The 24,213-nt window shown below is 44.2% G+C and overlaps 1 protein-coding gene across 2 annotated transcripts in view; it reads left to right on the top strand.

The window, feature by feature from the left end:
• SMG6 (SMG6 nonsense mediated mRNA decay factor) overlaps window positions 1–24,213 on the top strand; it is a 3,859,488-nt gene that overhangs the window by 1,423,945 nt on the left and 2,411,330 nt on the right. The window lies entirely within an intron of this gene.

Raw genomic sequence — 24,213 nt, 5'->3', positions numbered from 1 at the left:
TTTAGCCTTCCTAGAGGGCACCTGGCATCTGGGGCAAGAAACACTGAGGAAAATGGCGTCGGCTGATGCCTTTATACCCCAGAAGCTCTGACGTCGGGGAAAGTGCGACATCAGCCGAGGCCAGACCCAGACTTTGGAATCTGGCCGACCGAAGGGCTGCCTGAGGCAGGACAACCCATATGTTATGACTGCAGATGCATACCTATCGGACATCTACATTTATGGTAGGTACACAACTGTACTTTTTCCCTATGTAAAAACATGGACATTTTGTGCAAACTGCGCGATATACCACTTTCTGTGTCGTGCATGTACATCTACTGGTAATTTTTACTATGGTATTGTTAATGTTAAGTGAACAACTACCCTCATGAATATAACAACAATAATTACATGCACCACATTTTTTCATGTATCCATTTTGTGGGTTCACTTGTGTATATTCTAAAAAGTTTTTCATAGTTCTACCCTTTTTATATACGATGGTTTGGAGATTTACCTACTATATTCCTGGTGTCTCTGTTATTAGTTAATACCACCCAATTTTTAAACAAAATGTTAGCTACACTCTTACTGCTTTTGTTAAAAATTGTAATTAATACACTGTTAAATTTCCTCTCCTCAGATCTCAAAACTTTGGCCGGTTTCTCGAACCTGGGGTTGCATAACATTTGTTATTCACAACCTCCCTATCATTCCCTCTTATTTCTTCTTCTTGTTTTTGGTATAATAAAGGCTTAAAGTGTCCCCTCTCTCTTTTATTTATATCTGACCACAAACTAATCACCCTGGAAATCCACATCCCCATCCCCACAAAGGTAACCACCATGAAAAACCTATCCAAAGCTAACTTTGGGCTCCTAAAAAGAGAGGTGGATAACTTCACGGCACCCATGCAAATGGAGAATAGTTGCATGACCGCCGAGTCATACACCAGTGTACTGTACAAACACATAGTCAAACTCTACAACAGAAGGAGGAAACTGATGCAGAATAAGGTGAAGTCCCAAGACTGGAAAAAACCCTTAGCCTCAACAAAAAGTTGAGATCCCTCATCAAATCCTCTAAACCTAGCTCTGAAAACAGAATTGCAGCAGATAGTAAAGACAACCACAAGGCCTTCTATAATTATGTAAAGAATCTCCATGGCAATACCCAGATTTGCTCTGAGCTACTGCACAATGGTACCTCCTTTACCAAGCCAACATATATTGCCAGTATACTGGCCGACAGATTCAGTGCCAACTTTACCCCAGTCTCCCCCCAAAGGACCAATCACAATACAAGTAGATTGCCAGGCACCCAGTATTACTGCTGTACAGGTTAAAACAGCACTGTCCAAGGCCAAGAATGCAGCTTCCATGGGACCTGACAACATCCCTGGCTGTGTTCTACATGAACTACAGAGTGAACTGGCACCTCACCTGTGTGCCTTGTTCAATCACAGCCTCACTACAAAGCTATGGAACGCATCATCATGGACCTAATAAACAAGGATATAGGGAATCTCCAAACTCTGGATCCCACACAGTTTGGTTTTGTGAAGCGTAGATCATGCCTGCTCAACTTGGTTGACTTCTTTGAGTCGGTCACCAGAGCTGTGGATGAAGGCAAGGTGGTTCATACAGCCTACCTTGATCTGGCCAAGGCATTTGATACCATTCCCAATTCAGGAATCATAGAAAAACTCACTACGCTAGGCATCAACCCCTATATCACTAGGTGGGTTTCAAACTGAACTCACAGTGTGAAAGTCGCGGACTCCAAGTCAGACTGCTGACCAGTCACAAGTGGAGTCCCATAGGGTTCGGCCCTGGGTCCTCTCCTGTTTGGTATCTACGTCTCTGAAGTCCAGGCCAACACAAAAGGTCTCTGGCTGACAAAGTTCACAGACGATTGCAAGTTGGGAGCTCTTATTAACTCCCCAAGTGATGCTGACATCCTACAGAAAGTCCTCACTGAGACCAACGACTGGTGTCAGAACCATGGCCTTAAACTCAGTGCCAAAAAATGTGTCGTCATCTCCTTTGGGAAAAACCAAATTCCTATGAATTACCACATTGATGGTAGTCCACTGAACACAGAAGGTGTTATAAGAGATCTGGGAACACAGGTTGACAGCAGCCTCTCTTTTGACCATCACATTGCCACTGTGGTCAGAAAGTCCTTCTCTGTGGCACATCTCATTAATAAGGGTTTTGCATCCAGGAAGAAAGAGGTCATTGTCTCCCTCTACTCTTCACTCTTTAAGCCAATCATCGAGTACAGTGCCCCATTTGGCATGTACCTCACTAGACACCTGCAACACCTGGAGAAGCCGCAAAAGTACCTCGCAAAGAGTATCCTAGGCCTTAAACACTTGTCCTATATGGACAGACTCAAAAAACTCCAACTATGCTCTGTCGCATATCACCTACTTAGAGGCGATCTCTGCTTGACATACAAAGCCATGTTTGATCCAGCTCTTTTAGAAATGCTACATCTAAAGAAATCCCAATCCCTCCGCACACAGTGACCTCAACCTCATTACCGCAATCAACAGAACATGCTGGAGGGACAGGTTCATAACCTAGAGGGTGCCCTTGCTATGGACTAGACTTCCCATACATGCAAACAGAACATCTCACTGGCCCTCTTCAAGAGAAACCTTGACGAGTGGATGAGAAATAGAAAATTCACCTCGGGGATCACTGCAGTGGCTCAGCTCGACAGAGGCACTGGGAACTAATATCAGGTGGCACAATGTCAGGGTAATCCTATGGGTTCGGTTTGTAAAGGCTCCAGGGCCATTAGCCTACTACACACCTATGAACCTGTGTGTCCCTATGCACCTGATTGATCACATCATAATATGTGATAGGGTTTCTAATTGGCTGCTGTAGCATAATTCCGTGCCCTGCTGTGCTCTTCTTTCATAGAGTCCTAGTTTTCTTGCCTTAAGAATGAATCACCACTATGTTGTGACCTCCAAGGTATCTGGAGCACACTAGTAAGGAGCATTTGAACTCTTGGGGTTGAGAAGAAGGGCCCGGGAAATGAGCTGGAAGGTGGTAACAATCACTTGGGGTAATGAGAATAGCATTAAAAAAACAAGAAATGAAGTCCTGTTTAGTCCACTCCATCTTCATGTTGTTCATTTGTTGAAAGGTGGATGCCATCTTGAAGCTTTTAAAGTACATGGTGCCTGCTTCCAAGACTTTTCCCCTGAGAGTACTACTGTGGCTTTATTGGTTCAGTGAGATGCCCCTTTAAAGTTATTGGAAGATATCAGAAGGGCATTTCTGTGGTGTCTGGTCCAGGAAAGCTTAAGTATGGCAAAAAGTTTTGTTCCATTCTGGTCAGTACCTGAATCTGTCAGAAATGTTTCCCATAATGAATGAAGGGTACATTTCCAGAGCTTTATCAAATGAAAAGCATGAACATGACAGTAAACAAAGCTGCATACAAATACACTGGAATGTGTTGCTATATCATCAGCATGTGTTCAGTTTATAAGTTGTCTTTTTTGTTGAGTCAGTTTTAGGGTGTTTTTAGATCATTCCATTGCATTTTGGCTATAAGTTAACAAAGCAGTACATACAGTGCATGTGGCATTGAGCCATGATTAGAAGTAGTTTATTCATGGTGCTCAACCTCCTTAGAAGCCAGAATGCTTCAATTAGTGCCACAAAGTGATACCTCAGGACCTTGAAAGAAAATTTTTTCAGTCAGTCCTGAAAGAAGTGTTGTCATTGGAGTCTCAATGAGGGATCTGTATTTCTTTTGTAATGATTCTTACTTCCTATCAGGTAAGGGTACTTTAGACTTATCTGTGCACTTTTCCTTTTCCTGTTATACAGAGGACAATTCTGAAAGTGCAGCAGGACAGGGATCACTTATTTATTCACTGAGGTGTTGCCCAGACATGCTTGGTTTGCACATTTTTTGCTTATCTCGTTGCTTCCATTCATTCCCTTTAACAATTTAGAGTATGAATAGTCTCATTATAAGGGAAATGTTTGGCACCCCATCCTTTTATCTCATTGGTATTCTTGATTCATTCTACTTGTCTGATTTTTCTGTTACCAGGGTTGTGCAGAGCTGGATAAAAAAAAAACTTGTACAGAAGATGTTCTCAATTAAATGAAACAGATGTTTTATTTGAATATGTCTGACAGACATTTATCATGCCTAAGCTGAATTTGGATACATTCTTAAGTACTTGAGACATTTGTTCAGCGTTTGTGTTAATCTGCCAGGAAAGTGCACATCTCTGCTGTTTTCACATCTGCACAAGAGACTAAATCACTGATTTTAGCACCACAGTTTGACTTTTCTGTGAGGTATGTCTTAACTACATCCACCAGAGTGGTTTCCCTCTTCAGTAACATAACTTTCTTGTTGGAAAAAAACACTTCTTTTGAAGTGTTTGTCCTGGAATATGTAATGTATTTAGCTAATAATCGGAGAGAGGACTTCAGTGCTAGATGCTAAGACTTTACAACAGTATCTTGTTAATTTTTCCGTATGTAATTATTCTCCCCTTGTGCATCCCAGCAACTGCTCAAGGGTGGAGCATGGAGGCATAACTTGCTCATGCAAGTGGTTGTTCCCTGACATAGCCACTTAGCAAGCCAATATTCCTACTGGGTTTCTTAGTCTTCCTTGGAGAGGTCTTGTAGTAAGACTTTTGCCCATGAGAAAGATATGCACACACCTCCGCCCTATTCCCACCCTTTAGATTGGGCAAGCCAACAGCAGCTATTTCTTTGTCACTCACTCCCTTTGGCTTGTCTAGTTGTCTGGCTACTGCCTGAACCTCAGTGAAGCTGTGTTGTAGCCAGGGCTCCGACCATCTCTGCTATGGTCTTGGCTAACTGTAAATTGCACAGACAGTAGTAACTCCTTTTAATCCCATACAGTTCCTGTTTTCTTGCTGTAGCATTAAGTATGGTCACATACATTGACAGCTTCACTTTTACTTTCTAAGAACTGCTTCCTTCAGGAAAGTGACTTAATACTCTTATCTATATCAAAAAAAAAGAGAGGTCAGAGAAGTTGTTGAGCGCTATTTGACAAAATAGCATAGCAGAGATGCCATGACATTTTGTCACTTAATGCACTGGAGATATATAGTACGTAGAAAAGTTGTGTAAAATCTTACCATAAGTATAGATGTCCTTCTCTTCCATATTGCAGTATTCCTTCCCACCCACCTAACCCTCCTGTTATATGGCTTTTCCTTTTTTGGATGGCACAGGACTGGTATTAACCTTCTTAGGACTGGTTCCAACTGGGCCTTAACAGTTCTGAGAGCTGGTGCGTGCAGACGTCACTTTTATGGCACACATACTGCTAGTCACGTCAGACATTCCACGCACCACACAGTGACTGAAATCTTTTGTATACTGGCCGGATGTTCAGGTAGCAAGAGGAGTAAACCCTTATGTACTTAATACTGCAACATGGAAGAGAAGGACATCTATGGTTATGATAAGATTTTACACAGCTTTTCTTTCTGCAGGATATCCTGGCTTTAGGTTCTCACAAAATCAAATTTTCTTTCCAACTCTTGATTGCTTACTCCTGCTCAATAGAAGATATTCTGGGGACCCAGTCTGTTCTTTAATGTTTGCTTCAAGAATAATTTTAATGCGTACTCCTTATATACAGTTTTGATTTTCAACACCATTACTTCTCCACACATAGGAGGTCCCTGTGGCTCCTTAGCAGTTATTCTTGGACGTAGTAGTTTTATTGAACGGCCTCCATGAGTTTTTTGTTTCATCTTTAATAGCTACCTGCATTACGGGCTTGAGAAATTAGCTCTATTGGAGCAATACCTAGAGGTCTTCATTATTTTGGGCAAGTTGATTAACGTCTGAGTTAGGTGGAGCAGTATGCAGTGGTACGTAACATTCACAGCGTACACCTGCATGTGACTTTTTTCGCCTAGCCATACAGGCTTTCCCATACGAGTTCTACAGCTAGGCCCTAAAATCATGCAAGGCCTTTTGCAGGTGATGTTTGTTATACCTCTGTCTTGTCTAAGAGAGTAGCCCATAGGCTGTTCCTCCTGCCCTTTCCACCCAAGCCTTGTGGCAGTCCATGATCATTCTGTGACTCTGGTTGCTGATTGTGTCAGTAAGAGACTGTCTGCAGTGCAGTGCCACTGAGACAGTTTATAATAAAATGCAGCTCACTGAATTGAGATGCACAATATAATAACAGATCTTAGACATGTGGTCTTATAGCGGGTGGTTTGCCTTTCTTCATTACTCTGTAATTTATAGAGATTTGTTGCACTTGAGTATTGGTTTTCTGAGTAGAGAGCGATTAATCCAAGAGTAGTCTTGACTGACTGAATGGTGCTTCAACGCAACTTTCAATCTTATCTTTTTGTGTGTGTGTGTGTGTGTGTGTGTGTGTGTGTGTGTGTGTGTGTGTGTGTGTGTGTATACACTTGGTCACACTCCTGTGTTCTTTGTGTTTCACTGTTGCAGTCATCACATTTGGGTTATCCCTGCCAGGGTAGCCCTCGGCCGGCCCGAATACCAGAGACTTAGTATTTCTGCGTCAGTTGCTTTCACTTGAGGACTGACGTCAGGTCGTCAGTGGTATAAAGTAAGGCAGCCAACGCCATTACATCAGTCTTTCTTGCCATGGAGCCTGAAGCAGAAGCAATTCGCACGAGTGCCGGTCGGCCGCTACCTGAGTTTCGTCTACTGAATTGAAGTCTTCTAAAGCCAAGTACCCCATTGGGGATCCTTTTTTCCTTGCACTAACCGATGTCAGAAAAAGTTAATAATTGTCTCACCTGTGGAAAGCAAACACCACACTAAGACTTCCACTCTTACTGCGTCACTTGTATAGGCCCAGATGATGTCCCCTGTTGTCGGTTCTGTGTTTGTTCAATGCCAGAAATATCCATCTTCGGGCCCTTATTGTAGCCAGATATTTTCGTTTACCGTCCTCTAATTCCAATATGACTTCAGTAAGCCATCTGACAGCAGATCATCTGAAAAATCGTAAAGATGAAGACGGAGACAAGACCGCACATGTCCAAAACTACCGACGACGCTTCTGTTAAGCTAGTAGTCAGTCCTCCAGTACACAGTGAGGGGCTTTCGCAGCCCCTGATGCCCACTTCAGTTGATTCGCAGGCCGCTACCGAGACCCTTTTGGAGTCCGGTATGCTGCAAAACTCTTCTTTGTCTAAGGATCTTGCGGTCGTCTCTACCTTGGATGGGTCCGGAGCCACTCAGCAGGTACCAGCTTCCAAGGAAGTTCTTCGCACTACCCAATCTCGACACAAACCAATGTCTTCTTTCGTGACTACCGTTCTTTCGAAAACAACTGAGTTCCTTAGGCCCAGGATTAAAACCACTCCCAAGAAACCAACTACCCACTCTCAGGCGCCTGCTACCTTGCCTCAGTCTAAAATGCTTAAAATGGCGGAAGAACTTATCATGCTGATCATGGGAAGCCAAGCTACCCCCTCAAAAATGAAAAGGGATCTGTCCCCAGTAGTTTTGTCTGAGCAAGAGTCAGAGAAATCTGATGCATCTGACCATGAAGACATGCAACTCTCTCTCCACTTATGAGGATTCTGATGCAGAGGAATCCATTCATTTAGCCTCTCTCCAGAGTATTTTTCCTTTGGAGAAACCGTAAATACTTTAAGGGAGCATTTCCAATGGGAGAGTCAGGACTACCCTCAGTCTAAAAAGAGACTCGGGGAATTCCTAGATCTTCCACAACACAGACCTGCGGCCATCCCCCCAGTCCTGGATGTGGTGGATGATGTTTTCCTTGAATCCAGCTGGACTACTGACTCCTTGCCTCCTGCTCCCAGAAAACCAGACGGGTACTACAGAGTCCCTGACTCGCACACACATTGTTTTTAAAAATCCAGCAGCTGACCCCTGAGGGCCAAAAGGGATTAAAGCAACCTCTGCTAAGAATCCCACTGCCTCAGACAGGAATTTCCGAGCATTGGACAGATGGGGTAAAAAATTATATACCTCCGCTACTCTTGCTATCAGGGCGCTAAATTGTCAGTTCCATATGCTTAAATATCAGCAACGTACCTTGGAACTCCTTAACAAAAAATGTCTTCCTTTCCTGCTTGGGCAGAATCTAAAGATTTACAAGACTTAATGCATTCTGCAAGTCAGGTAACTAAACACACTTTGCAATGTGATTTTGACACCCCAGAAGCTTCTTGCAGGGCAGCAAGTCACTGGATCTGTCATCAGAAGACATGCATGGCTTAAGGAACAACCTCTGCCAAACCATGTCAAATCTAAATTGTTGGATGCAGCCTTGCACAAAGATAACTTATTTGGCACTAAGGCAGAAGAGGTCTTAAACAAGATGGAAGAAAAAGCAAAATCTATGCAAACAGTTAAAGATTTCTTACAGGTCCAGCCCCCTAGGTTCAGCAGGTATTTTTCCTCCAAGCACTGGTCCATTCCTGCTCCGTGTAAACAGGCCCGTCCTAGGCCCCGTGGAAACAGACCCCCCCCCCCAGACAGCAGCCCCAGGGAATGCAGAGATCTAAGTAGTGGACTACCTCCACTTCAAAACCAGCGAGTTCTAAGCCACCCCTTATGGTAAGAATTTACAATGACCCACCTTCACTTACCCCTAGGAGAAAAACTCTCCTTTCACTCAAGCACCTGGGCCACCATTGCCAATAACCAGTGGGTTCTGAACATTGTGTCTCAGGGATACAAATTCTCCTTCCACACCCTTCCAACCCCAAAAGGGTTCCCAGATCTACACCAAATCAGTGGGCAGAGGCTCAAAAGCAAATCCTTTCCCTGCTCTCTCTCTGAGGGCAGTAGAGCACATTCCTGCAGAACAGATAGGCCAAGGCTTCTACTCCAGACCTTTTCTAGTGTCCAGAAAAGCGGGCACCTGGCGTGTCCCATTCTTGATCTATCCATTCTAAACACCTTCCTGATGAACCCAAAATTCAAAATGGTCACCCTCCAGCAGATGCTACCAATGTTCTACAAGGACGCTTGGCTAGCCACCCCAGATCTAAAAGAGGCCTACCTCCACATTCCTATCAGGGAATCATGCAAAAAATATCTCCGCTTCAGGGAAGCATCTCAACACTTTCAGTTCTCTGCACTTCCCTTTGGCTTATCTACTGCTCCCAAAGTTTTCACAAAATGTCTGGCTCCGGCCATTGCCTTTTGCAGACAAAGAAATATTCAGATTTACCCCTACTTAGACTGCCTTATTCAGGCAGACAGCCAGGAAAAGCTGCTCAAGCACCTAGCCTTTGTAAAGACCCTACTAACCTCCCTAGGGTACACAGTCAAAGAAAAGAAATCAAAACAGGTGCCCACCTAAAGGATAATCTTCCTGGGAGCAAGTCTGGACACAGCATCCCAGATGGCATGCCTTACACCGTAGAAACAAATTTTCCTGAGAGCCTACTTCTCTCAACTGGCCACCAGGCCCAAGCTTTCCTGCAAGAAAAATCCTGCAAGCTCTGGGGTTCATGGCATCTTGCATATTCCTCATTCCATATGCTAGACTGCATTGGAGGAAACTTTAATGGTACCTAAAGAGCCTTTGGTGTCAACACTCTCAAGACCTGGAAACTCTTCTACCTATAATTCCTTGCCTCAGAAAGGATTTTTTTTTGTGGGCAATAACATGTTCCCACAACAAGGGACTGCCCTTCTTCCTGCACCCTGCCGCCCAGACCCACACCACAGACGCATCAGACTACGCTTGGGGTGCACACCTGGATGGCAGGTGCATACAGGGCCAATGGAGCCCACAGCAAATCCCCCTGCACATCAGTCAAAAAGAGATGATGGCTGTGTAGCATGCCTTGATGTCTTTCAAGCCCCTTCTCTCTCCAGGGGTGGTTCTGATCAAAACAGACAACACCACTGTGATGTGGTATGTCAACAAGCAGGGAGGGACTCATTGCTACCCTCTATGCAGGCTAGCCATGACCTTTTGGCTCACAGCCTCTTCCATGCAACTACACCTGTTAACACAATACCTACCAGGCTCTCTCAACTCCCTGGCAGACCAATTAAGCAGAAACCTTCTGGACCCACACAAGTGGCAGCTCAACAGAAGTACCTTCACCCTAATAACTCAGAAGTGGGAAACCCCGAAGGTCAACCTCTTTGCCTCCCATACTAACCATCAGCTCAGCAAATTCTGCATCTGGGAGCATCACTGCATGGCTTGGAAAGTGGATGCCCTGTGTCCTTCCAATGCGTCAACCTCTCAGTCTATGCCTTTCCTCCCCTACCTCTCATTCCAAGAATACTGCTCAAAATAAGGGAGGAAAAACCAAGGACCATTCTTATACCTCCAGACTGGCCCCGACAACACTGGTACCCCTTGCTGTGCAGCCTGTCCCCGCTGCCTCCATGGCATCTTCCTCAGATTCCAAACCTCCTAACCCAGAGGGAAGGGGAATTCATACATCCCCAATTGCAGACATTCAGTTTGGCAGCTTGGCTTATTCCCTAACCCCGAACCAATCTGCCATCCTCAGTAAACAGGTTCTGGTTGTTATCCGTGAGGCCAAACGCCCTAGCACCAGAAAGTCTTATGCAGATAAATGGAAAAGGTTCTGCACCTGGATTCAGGCTAAGGGGGCCAATATGGCACAGCCCTCCATCCCTCTGATCCTGAATTACTTAGCTGACCTACTGCACTGTGGTGTCTCTTTCTCCTCTATAAAAATTCATGCCTCTGCTATTTTTGCTCATTTTCCCACTGATCAGCCTCTTTTCTCACACCCTTTGATCAAACACTTCCTCTGAGGTGCTAACAACTTGAGGCCCCCCAGAAGGGCACCAACACCAGCTTGGGATCTTAACTTTGTCTTGGAAAAGGTCACCCTGCCTTCTTTCGAATCAGCTTCTTCTGCAGAGCTAAAATTTCTGTCCTGGAATACAACATTCCTTCTGGCCATCACTTCAGCCAGACGAGTCTCTGAGCTGCAAGCACTCATGGCTGTGGAACTCTTAATCATCTTCCATGCAGACTGGGTATCCCTCAGAACTATCCCATCCTTCATGCCCAAGGTGGTGTCCAGTGTGGCTCTGTCAATCCATTCATTTGCCCACCTACTTTCCTAATCCCCAGAACAAAGGGGAAAGGAATCGTCACTCTCTAGATGTGCACAGACAGCTCAGATACTATCTGGACAGGACTAAATCTGTGTGTGTGTGTGTGTGTGTGTGTGTGTGTGTGTGTGTGTGTGTGTGTGTGTATATTTATCATGCATGTAATCGAAACATCTTAGGTTGTCAGCACACTTTGGTCGACAGGCTTGTGAGATGGACAGTCCCTGGGGGTTGGACATTATGCCTCTATCCTGGGAATTGTGCGATCTTGGTGTTAGTATATGTAATTAGAAGGGGTGGGTTTTGGGTGGGAGGGGGTGCAGCTTGTCCAGTTGCAAAACAGTAGTTTTGTTTTGCATGATTTGGGATTGCACCTTGGAGCATGCACATAACAGTCCTGCATTTTTTTTTTTTTTCACCTTTTCCAATCAACATTTTTAGTCGAGCTGGGTAAGCACTGCAGGTAACCGAGATAATACCCTGATACTACAGTGTTTGGCTACTGAGTAGGAGTGAAGGAGGACCAGCAAGAGTTATAAGCTTAAAGAAAGAGGGTGAGAGATTGGGTAGAACATTTGGGGAGCTCACTGAATATGACTCTTAATAAAATGTGTTGTTTTTGCAGATGTCTTAAATAGTGGATTTGGAATGTACAGACTAGTTTCGTGGAGGATGCAGTCATAGACTGCTAGTGGAAATATCAGCTTTGTGGCCTGCACTGAGAAGGTGGCATGTGTGGTTACTGATAATACAGTAGGTAATACAGAACTGGTAAAACCCATCCTTTCCAAAACTAGTAACTTTTGTTGGAAGGCAAGTGTGTATTTGTAGGTTTGAGTAGGAAAGCATGCACATTGTAATATATTACTTCCATTTCTAATGCAGTTAACGGTGTATTTATTACATAATGTTACATTATTTATTCCCATATGCCATGATTTGCCAGCCTTTGGTACTGCATTTTGTACCACTGATTACATATTTAAGCACTGTGTTTGAACCATTATTAGCAGGAAGAGGTGGTAATTCAGACTGTTTATGTGTGTGCGCACACATCTGTGTATACAAATCGACGAGATGATTTTTCTTTTTTTTTAGTGTACTTCAAACATTTGCAGTGTTTCTTTAAGTAGGGACTGGAAGTGATGCTGTAAAATCCATCTGCATTTGAGTTGCAGAGGGCGAGCCAGACGCAGTGCAGCTGGTGCGAGGCCCTGGTGGTTTGTAGAGCTGCAGTCTGCTGGGGTTACGTCTGTCTGCCTTGAAACATGGCTTGGGAATGGCATCATGCCAGCCCTGGTTAGCCTCCCCCACCCACTCCTTCTGACTTGTTCTCATATTCTCCCCCCACCCCCTGTTGCATCGTCAGGCCAGACATGGAATCAATCTCCTGTCCAAACTCTGGGCACTTCGCTTCATTGGCAGCCCAAGGCAGGATGTGGGATTGCTTTTTTTCTTCTGTGTCTTGGCTGACTTTTTTACCTCTCGAAGAATTTGGAAGGCCGTGAGATTTTTTTTCCTTGTTGTCCCTTTCCCCTCCCCACTTGAGCACTGTGCAGTTTTTCAGCACACTGAGGCGCTCGGCTGCGGCTTTGCCTTAATGCATTTCAGATGTTGACGCAGTTGACCTCAGTATTAAACTATTTTACATGTGAGTGGCTGTGTTTCCTGAGGAAATCTGTAAGATATTTATTAAGAACTAATAAAATAGAAAAAGGATCTCTTGAGTCTTTAGGTAGTGTTTCATTGTTCTTGTGTCTCTTGTTTCCTCTGCAGAGCAGATATGTAGTTTTCCATTCTACTTTTTGCTCTGTGTTTGTATTTGTGTACTTGGTTCTGTGAGATGCTACTTTTCCTTTTAGTACTTAATTAACTACAGGTTCACTAGACTTCATAAACAAATTTTTGATGGAGTCCTCCTGTGCAGAGCATTTATGGAAAACACACTGAACAGTGTTGTGGCCAGATACATTTTGAACTGAAACATGGGTTATTTTAATCCATTTCTAACATTTATTCCTTCAGGAATACAACCTGACATTCTAATGTGAGAACTGGCAGCTAAATATTTGTGGTGCTAAGAGAATAAAATGTTAACCTTTTAAGTAGTGCTGTTTTTTTTTTTTTTTTTTTTTTTTTTTTTTTTTTTTTTTTTTAAGTATGCATTTTGTTTGCTTGCTTCTGTGTTTTCTTCTGTGTGACTTTGACTTAGCATACACATTGCTCATTCTAATGCACAACCTGATGTGTAAGCGAGAGTTTAGATTATCTGAAGTTGCATGCTAATTTTATTTTGTCATGCGTGTTCTTTACTGCAGATGTAATAGTTATCTATTTAATAGGCTAGTAGTTATCTCTGTGATAAAGCATGCTGTTTTGAAGGCATAACATACCCTGTGATAGCAGTTCTGGTCTTTTACATAGGGTTCTAGGCTGCAAGGGCCATGGTCTAGTATCATAAAAGATGATATGAAAAACTGAAAAATCCAGCACATTGTATCCAGAGGACATAGCACTGCATCAGAGAGGATGACATGGCATAGTGCTTTGCGGGTATGTCACTCTACATCTGAGATGATTCATTATAGTATTACATCTAGAACTATTCTAAAGAATGATGCACAGAGAATAGGAGTGTCATGGACTAGTTTTGCAAGTTTAGCATAACCTGACAATATATGGTTGACACCGGCATGGCTTGACATTATGTGAGAGCTGTATTAATGAAGGTAGTGCATCTTTACTCTGTGGGTGAGGTTGCATAGCTTAGAAGCAGATTCCTACAGCTGTTTGTATTTTGGGTTTCGAGAACCGTTCTTGGACAGGCCCGTGCAGCAACCCTGAGGGGTTGCCCGACTGCTCTGGAGGCTGTCTGGAGTCGCCTGTTGTTGCACCTGGTGGCATGGGAGTCCATGTCATCATACGTTTGGGCGTTTCAGATAATTTCCAGAGGCTGTTCAATCCCGTTTGTGGTTCTCCCTACACCTTACAAACACCTCCCAGACATACCACCTGTGAAAAGGGAGGCAGCAGCGCTAGAAGTTTCCAAGCAGCTAAAGAAACAAGCCATCTAACCCATCCCCCCAGATCAGTCCGGATCGGGCATCTACTCCAGGCTCTTTTTGGTGTCATAAAAGACAGGGGACTTGAGGCCCATTCTGGACCTGTCTACTCTGAACCTGTCAGTTGCCAAAGAGAATTTCCGGGTGGTCACTTTACAGTCCATCCTGCCATACCTGCAAGAGAGCAACTGGATGTGTTTGTTCAACCTCCAGGATGCCTACTATCAGATAAAGATGCACAGAAGCTCCAGGAGCTTTCTCCGCTTCTGGGTAGGAGCCAATCATTATCAGTTTCGAGCCCTACCCTTTGGTCTCACCACAGCCCCCACGATGTTCAAAGTGATGGCAGTAGTAGCAGCTCACCTGAGGCTTCAGGGAATTCAGGTCTACTCTTACCTGGACGATTGGGTCCTTACTGCTCCCACCAAGCATCTACTTTGTCGGACCAGAGACTATTTCCTACATCTTGCACACTATCTAGGGATTACAATAAACACAGCCAAATCTCTTCTGAACCCTGTCCAGGTTATAGAATACATAGGAGCACGGATAGACACGTTACATACAAAAGTTTTCCTGACCTCGGAGAGAGTTCAAAATTTAAGAATTCATGACGCCTTCATTTACAGATCTCATCTTCCCTCAGCAGAGTCGGTTTTAAGGGCCCTAGGTTCTATGGCAGTGACAATAACACTTCTACCATGTGCTCGCTTACATATGCAAGTATTACAGTGGACTCTAGCGGTGCAATGGTCTTAGATGGATCTTCCGTTGTCGCACCCGATACAAGTCCGCAGAATCTGCAGGTTGTCCCTTCTATGGTGGATGCAGTCTTCGGAAATCTTGGAAGGATGAACTTTTGTTCCAGCCGCTGCCCAAGCCACAGTGACCATGGATGCCTCCCAGCTAGGGTGGGGAGGGCATTGTTCAGAAAGGACAATCCAAGGCATATGTGGTTCCCGATCGAGACCAATTTGCATATAAATGTTCTGGAGATGAAGGCGGTCCTTTTAACGTTGCAGGCCATTCATGCCTTTCTACCTCTGGGAACCATTGCAATCCAGTCAGACAACATGTCGGTGGTCTGGTATATGAACAAACAGGGAGGGACCAGATCTTACCCCCTTTGTTGCGAGGCCATGAGAGTTTGGGAATGGGTGATCTCCACCAGTCGTTTTCTTGTAGCAGCGCATATTCCGGGGTGGTCCAACATTCTGGTGGACAGACTAAGCTGGACTATTCTGATGACTTACGAGTGGTCTCTGAATCCTTCAGTAGTGGAGCAGATCTTTCTAGAGTGGGGTTGGCCTTGCTGTGATCTCTTCACATCTCCTTTCAACGTGAAGTGCACCGAGTTTTTCGCTCTGAACCCCCCACCGGGGGAGTCCCCCTGAGATGCTTTAGTCCATGTTTGGCCTCCCGGTCTTCTTTATTCTTATCCTCCTGTACCCCTTATTCTGAAGTTCCTACAGAAGGCTTGCGACTGGAGAGCAAAGTGATCCTCATTGCCCCATTTTGGCCTCGCCGGGTATGGTTTCCCTTCATTTGGTCTCATCTTCTAGCTCCTCCTTGGATCCCATTCAGGATCTCATTTCACACTCTTCGAGGGTCCCTCATCCGAATCTGGACAGTCTGAGGCTCACAGCTTGGCTGTGCCAGTTCCCTTAATTGCTAGGACTCCTGGATTGTCTTCCTAAATCAGGTCTGTTCTAGTGGAAGCTCATAAGTTGTCCACCAGGAAGATTTATCGCAGCAAATGGAAGCATTTTTCCTTTTGGGCCTTTTGAAGGAGTTTAGATTCTTTCACTGCTCCCATTCTGGCTATCCTGGACTTTTTGGCAAATATTTTTCAACAATGGGCTAGCTCGTCTATGGTCAAGGTTCATCTAGCTACCATTTCTCATTTTCATGTGAGTGAGAACTCTGCTTCTTTGGCCTCTTCCAGATTGTGCAGAGCCTTTATCAAAGGTACCTTCCTCTTACATCCTCCGGTCCAAGATCCCATTCCCCCGTGGGACCTTGCTATGGTACTTCAAGCATTGGTTGCTCCTCCATCTGAACCTGCAGCAACTGCAGATCTTAAGTTTTTGTCTTGGAAGACAGCTTTTCTAGAGGCTATCACTTCTGCTAGGAGGGTTTCAGAACTTCAGGCATTGTCTGTCAAGGTTCCATACATGATTTTCCACAAGGACAGGGTTTCTCTCACCAGTCCTTCTTTTCTCCCAAAAGTAGCATCGGAGGTTAATATCAAACTATTAGTTTACCTGTTTTCTTTCTAAATTTTACAAACAGAATTTAATACAAGTTGCATTTGTTGGATGTTCATAGACAGTTAGATTCTATTTGCACAGGACCATAACTTTTCGTAAATCTGACCAGTTTGTGTCCTTTTTCTAAACCTTTTTTGGGTAAACCTATTTCCAAGGTGACCATTGCCAGGTGGATCTCAGTATGTATCCTTCAGATCTACAAGGATAAAGGTTTGTCTCCTCCGGGTCAATTTAGTGCTCACTTGACAAGGTCCATGGCTACTTCTGCGGCCTTTTGGTCGAGAGTATCTTTAGACGACATTTGTTCTGTGGCTACCTGGTCCTCATCTCATACCTTTATTTCTCACTATAAATTGGATTTGATTTCTCAAAGGAGAGCATCCTTTGGTTCTGTGGTGCTCTGGAATATCCTTCCATGAGGGCCACCCAGGTGTTTAGTAGCTGGGAACTCTGTCCCACAGGTTGAAGATCAAATGAAGTAAACTACTTCAGATAAAGAAGTTATGTACTCACCATAACGTTCCATCTGAGTAGTTCTACTTCATTCGTCTTCAGCCGTCCCTCCCAGCTTCCCCCTAGCCTTACCATATGGACAGTGCTCATAGCTGTTTTTTTGTGTGTGTGTAAGGTGTTTTGGGATTGGGTTGATGTTCATCATGTTTCACTGTTGCAGTCATTACACTTGGGTTATCCTGTTGGCAGGCTACTCGCAGTCGGCCTGAATTCCAAAGTCCTGGTCCGGCGTCAGTTGCTGTCGCCTCTTCACTGACATCAGTGCACCAGGGGTATAAAAGTTGCAGCCGATACCATTTTCTTCAGTCTTTCTTGCCGCATGGTGCCCGAAGCAAAAGCAGTTCGCAAGTGACGGTCGGTCGACTCCTGAGATTTTCAGATCCGAAGTGTTCCTTAAAGCTAAGTACCCCGTTGGGGAAACTTTTTTCTTGCTGCAGACCGATGTCAGAAAAAGTTAACCATTGTATTTCTTGTGAGAAGCAAATACCTCATAAGGATTTTCATTCTTACTGTATTCCTTGCCTAGGCCCTGACCACGACGTTGCTAGTTGTTGGTTTTGTGCTAGATTTAACCAACGCACTATTAAGCGTCGGTACGATTTTGCCTTTCATTACTTTGGCCGAAGATTTAATTGTATAATGCCGTTGGAACAGCCGATGACTGGAGTTTATAAAAAGCGCAAGGAAAAGGACAGGCATCAGAGGTCCAAAACAGACGAGGCCTCCGCTAGGCCAGTCGCCGGTTCTCAGTGAGGTGCTTTTGCAGCCCCTGACGCCCGCTACCTCAGACCCACAGGCTGCTTCCGACTCCCACGTGGAGCCGACTAGGCCTCTGGATGCTCAAGGTATTGGACACTCAGAAACTATTCCCTCAGATGGGTCTGGAGCCGCTGAGCAGGCATCGGCTTCTGAAGGTGTTTTCAGACCTACACAGTTATATGTTAAGCCAACCTCAGCTTCAAAGGCAAAGACTAAAGCAACTCTAAAGACAAAGAAACAAGTGCAGCATTCACCTGCACAGACTTCCATGCCTAAAAAACACATGCTTAAAATGGCCGAAGACCTAATTACTTTGATCAGGGGTTCCCATCCCCCTCCTGATAAGAGGCCTGGACAAGAGACAGAATATGAATCTTCAGATCAGGTTTCCATTTCCTCTGACTCCTCTTCTGAGCAGGGATACTCCCTTCCTCCCTATGAGGATTCTGATGCTGAAGAGTCTATTCCTTCAGCCTCTCCTCCTGAGGATTATTCTTTTGGGGAAACCCTTCACACCATGAAGGGAGCACGTTCACTGGGAGAGCCAAGATTACTCAGAATCTAAGAAAAGGCTCAGAGACTTTCTTTTACTACTTCAGCACAAGCCTCTTGCTATTCCACCTGTTCTAGACATAGTAGATGATGTATTTTCAGAGTCCAGCCTGTCTCCTGACTCTTTACCCCCTGCTGTTAAGCCAGACAGATACTACAAGGTTCCAGATTCCCACAAATTTCTATATAAAAACCCTGCTGCTGACCCATAACCTATATCTCAGGGTCCCAAAGGGGTCAATACTTCCACTGCGAAAAACCCTGTCCCCTCTGATAGGGATTCTAGGGCACTGGACAGATGGGGGAAAAGTTTACACTTCTGCTACCTTGGCTGTAAGGGCTTTAAATTGTCAGTTTCATATGCTTAGATATCAGCAATATTTAATGTCACTGCTAAAACAGAAAATGTTGACAAATTCCAAATGTCCAGATAACAAGGAAATGCAGGATTTATTGCATACAGCTGAACAAGTGGGAAAGCATACTTTGCAATGTGGTTTTGATTCACTGGAGGCCTCTTGCAGGGCCGCTGTTACGGGTACTGTCATTAGAAGGCACGCTTGGTTAAAGGAACAAAATCTGCCTGATCATGTTAAAGCAAAATTATTGGATGCTCCTTTACAGCATGATACTTAGTTTGGTGGTAAGGCAGAAGAGGTGTTGAAGAAAATGGAGGATAAAGCGAAATCTATGCAGACAGTTAAAGATTTCTTACAGGTACAACCACCTAGATTTAGCAGGAACTGGCCTTCAAAGAATTGGTTCTTTCCAGTGTCAGACAGGCCACAAAGAGGCAGATACAGATGCCCTAGAGGCAGATCCCAGCCCCAAGGCTCATACAGGCCTAAACAATGGGGTGCTTCTACCTCCAAAAGTGGAGAAGACAAATCACAGCCATATAGAAAACAGTCCCAATGACTTTCCTCTGCCAATACCAAGCACTTATCTTCTGGCAGCCCCCTTAGGTGGAAAACTAGCACTTTTTTCACAAAATTGGCATATAATCACCCAGGACAAATGGGTCTTGAATATAGTGTCCCAGGGCTACAGGTTCCACTTTCACACACTGCCAAAGGCAAAAGGTATGCCAGACCTGCCACAAAATCAATGGGCAGAGGCCCAAAAGCAAGTTACATCCCTCATGGACATGAGGGCCATTCAGCGAGTACCACAGCAAGGATTTTACTCAAGACTATTCCTGGTACCCAGAAAGGACAAAGCCTGGAGACCAATACTGGACCTGTCTATTCTAAACACTTTTCTGGACGTTCCAAAATTCAAAATGTTGACTCTGCAGCAGCTTCTGCCCATGCTGGGCAAGAAGGCTTGGCTTGTAACTTTGGACCTAAAAGAGGCATACCTGCATGTCCCAATCAGACAATCTTGCAGACGATACCTCAGATTCATAGCTTGATCAATGCACTACCAATTCTCTGCACTGCCCTTTGGCTTATCTACTGCGCCCAGGGTCTTCACAAAATGCCTGGCACCAGTAATTGCTTTCTGCAGACAAAGGAGAATTTAAATATACCCTTACTTGGATGATTGCCTTATTCAAGCAGAGAACAAAGATATTCTACTGAGGCATCTGGCGTTTGTAAAAAGATTACTAATTTGCCTAGGGTACATGGTAAACAAAAAGAAATCAAAACTAGTACCCTCTCAAGAGATAATATTCCTGGGTGCAAGCTTAAATACAACTGCCCAGATGGCTTATCTCACGCCAGACAAACTAAGGCAACTGACTTCTTACTTCGAAATGTTTGCAACAAAGACCCAGTTATCTGCAAGAAAAATTCTGCAGGCTTTGGGCTTCATGGCATCCTGCATTCTACTAATTCCATATGCAAGACTGCATATGAGGAAACTACAATGGTATCTAAAAAGTGTTTGGACTCCACATTGCCACAGCCTGGAAACATTAATTACCCTCATTCCCTGCCTGCAACAGGAGTTTCGATGGTGGGCACAGGCCTGTCACCACAACAAGGGACAGCCATTCACTCTACCCACGGCCAGGCAGACATTAACAACAGATGCATCAGATTATGCCTGGGGGGGGCCCACATGGCAGGAAAATGTATTCAGGGAGCATGGCCAGCAAGCCAAATGCATCTTCATATCAATCAAAAAGAGATGCTAGCTGTTCAGAATGCCCTGACAGCCTTCATGGATCTACTTCATCCAGGACAACTGCTGGTAAAGCCGGACAATACTACAGTCATGTGGTACATAAACAAGCAGGGAGGCACACATTCCTACCCCCTCTGCAGACAAGCCATGACTTTGTGGAACACAGCATTGATTTATCAAGTACACCTGCAAGCACAATTCCTGCCAGGAAAGGCAAATACTCTGGCAGACGAACTAAGCAGAAATCTCAAGGATTCTCACGAGTGGAAACTAGATCCACAAATCTTCAGCATGATAACAAGGAAATGGGGAAGGCCAGACCTAGATCTATTTGCCTCCCCTCACAACTGCCAACTACAGAGATTCTGTACAAGGACTTATCACAAACAAGTATGGAAAGTGGATGCCCTATCATTCAGCTGGAAAACCCTTACAGTATATGCCTTTCCTCCTTTGCCTCTCCTCCCCAAGGTACTCCTAAAGGTCAGACAAGAGAAGCCAGAAATGATACTGATTGCCCCAGACTGGTACCCAATCCTAAAGAGCTTGTCTCAAGGCCCAGCCTGGACATTACCCCAAATTCTTAATTTGCTGACCCAACAAAACAATCCGATCCTGCACAGCCAACTCAGAATCCTAAATCTGGCTGCATGGCTGATAATGTAACCATTCAGAACTCACCTCTTTCTAAAGCAGTTATGGATGTTATTTTGGAGGCCAGGAGGCCCAGCACCATAAAATCTTATACAGAAAAATGGAAGAGATTCTGTGCTTGGAACCAGGCACAAGGAATGGACACGCTTGTACCAAATATTCCTCAGATTTTACAATGCCTAACTGAGATACTGGACAAAGGCCTATCCTTCTCATCAATTAAGATCCATGCCTCTGCCATTTCAGCTCATTACAGTACGGATCCACCTATTTTTTCACATCCACTCCTAAGGCAGTACCTCAGAGGGGCCAAGAACATAAGACCTCCAAGGAGAGCTCCAACACCTGCATGGAACCTCAACTTTGTCTTGGAAAAACTCACACTGCCTCCTTTTACAATACAGCTGACATAAAATACTTATCATGGAAAACAGCTCTGCTCCTAGCAATAACCTCAGCAAGAAGAGTCTCAGAGGTACAGGCACGAATGGCTGTGGAATCTTTTATTATTTTCCATCCAGACAGGGTTTCTCTAAGGACAAACCCAACATTTATGCCTAAGGTAGTGTCCAGTGTGGCTCTTAACCAAACCATTCATTTGCCTACCTTTTATCCAAACCCACAGAATAAGGGGGAGAGACTTCTGCATTTTTTGGACATACACAGACAGCTACGCTTCTACTTGGACAAAACTAAAGCCTTCAGAAAGACTGAGCAGCTCTTAGTGGCATGTGCTGCATGATTTCAAGAAAAAGCTATTTCAAAGCAGACTATTTCAAAATGGATAGGCCACTGCATTCGTTTCTGCTATTCGCAACATGGCAAATCAGTGCCTAAGGGCATTAGGCCACATTCAACCAGAGCAGCAGCCTTCCTCAGAGGAGTACCAACTAAGGACATTTTGGAGGCTGCAACTTGGACTTCAGTGCACACTTTTACAAAGCACTACCACTTACCTCTTTACTCTAAATCCAGAGCAGGCTTCATCACTGCAGTTCTGCAGGGCCTCATAGCCACTCCTAATTCTATCTAGGCCCAGCCACCCAACCTCAGCTTTGGGATTCAACCCAAGTGTAATGACTGCAACAGTGAAACACGATGAACATAGTACAGTTGTGTACCTACCGTAAATGTAGATGTTCGAGTGTATTCACTGTTGCAGTCCAGGTTACCCTCCCTCCATCCCCCTTTCATTGCTGGGACTTATCTGTACTTCTCTATTCTATACAACCTATGTGGTGTATTTGCTTTCAGATGAAGGTAATGTTTGTTAGTGCATGCTTTTTTATGAGCAAGAATTTTTAGCCTACCCTTTTGGGGGGCACCTGACATCTGGGGCAAGAAAAACTGAAGAAAATGGCGTCGGCTGCATCTTTTATACCCCTAGCGCACTGACGTCAGGGAAGAGGCGACAGCAACAGACGCTGGACCAGGACTGCGGGTAGCTTGCCAGCAGGATAACCCAAGTGTAATGACTGCAACAGTGAATACACTCGAACATCTACATTTATGGTAGGTACACAACTGTACTTTCGGTGTAGAGTGCAGCAAAGTCGATCTGAGGGTTGGAAGGTAGTGGTGGTGTATTATAGGTAGGGGGAAGAGCTTGGCGCTCGGAGCAGATGCTTGTGAAGTTGCCGGCTCGGATCCGATACCCACAGGTTGAAGACAAATGAAGTAGAACTACTCAGATGGAACGTTATGGTGAGTACATGACTTCTTTTTTGTTTTTAAAAGGAACCCCACATCCCACAGCATTACATAGACTCATCTGAAAACAGCACTGGAGACATCAGAAACCACCAACCTCCACTGCAATAATACTGGTAACTGCAAACCTATTAGAATACTTCCATGATATCCTTTTAAGTATTTGCTGAAGTACTGTCTTAGTGGATTGCTGCTGTTGTGATTGCTGTTTTGCAGGGTGGGAGGGCAAGCCTCTTTGCACCCTCATGCCACTGCAACTTTAATACACTAACTCTGAAGTCACACAACAGCATCCTTACCCTATCAGTGATCTTGCTAAAACATAGAACGAGACATTCCATGTAAGTGAATGGCTGGGTACAATGTAAGTGAATGGTACTCACAGTACTACACAGTATGGATATACATAACATTGACTGAATAGGGGGTTGGGAGTTTGTATAATGGTTAAGGTATTTCCTTCACAGTCCCAAAGTATAGAGTTTGATTCACACCTTTGAAAGGGAAATTGACTAGGCTTAGAAGGGCCCACAAGGGCAACTAGCCTAGTACTTGACCTGTGAACATCTGATTAATTGAAAGCATTATTTAGAAGATATGTAGTACATATCAACTAAATGCATATCATTGTGTGTGTGTATATCCATTATAAAAATCAAACCGCAGTTCAGAATGGGAGCAGTACATTACTGCTCCTTGACTGTGGGATTTTTTATTTTTTTGTTTTGTTCTCCTTATGTGTATATATAGATATAGATAAACACAAATTAAATAATGAAAAGAGTCACACAAGACTGTAAGATCTGCAAGAAAGACCTAGCCAAGCTAAAATCTTCATTGTGTAATGCTTAAACCTCCATTGGTGACCCTTAAGGACAAGCCAGTGTTTCAGCTACATGACATCTGAATGCCCATGACTTTATACTTTTTAAGTTTGTATATGGGTACTTTCAGGCCAGACAAAACCATTCAGTAAAAAAAATTGCAAGAAAGACCCAGCCAAGCTAAAATGTTCACTGTTAATATCTTAAACCTCCTGTAGGGAAGGCCCTTGGCCTATATATGCATATTATCCTTAAGGACATACCTGTGCTTCAGCTATATGGCTTCTGAATGCCATGGCTTTTTACTTTTTAAAAGTCTTTATAAGTACAGAACATATAAATGTAGAAGTAAATCACACACAAATATGTATGGACAAATTAGTGTAGCCATTCAACTACCATATTTTTGAGAGGTGGGAAGGAGGAGAATTACGTGGGCTAACCCATGTTAAACATGAGGAAAAGATGCAGAATTCTACACACTAAAGGCAGAGGTCAGGATTAAACCCAGACCCTTGAGCAATGAGGTATGTCTTGCACTGAACTATGCTTTGCTGATTGATTCTAGAAAGCTTTGAATTTCCATATCACCATTTCACAGGAGGGTATTTTACAAAGGCATTTCCAAGCGCATCCTTTT

This window comes from Protopterus annectens, chromosome 13.part0, assembly GCF_019279795.1.
Source record: "Protopterus annectens isolate FY-2018-M chromosome 13.part0, PAN1.0, whole genome shotgun sequence".
Lineage (NCBI taxonomy): Eukaryota > Metazoa > Chordata > Ceratodontiformes > Protopteridae > Protopterus > Protopterus annectens.
Note: the sequence above shows the minus strand (reverse complement) of the source record. Positions and strands in the feature narration are given on the sequence as shown.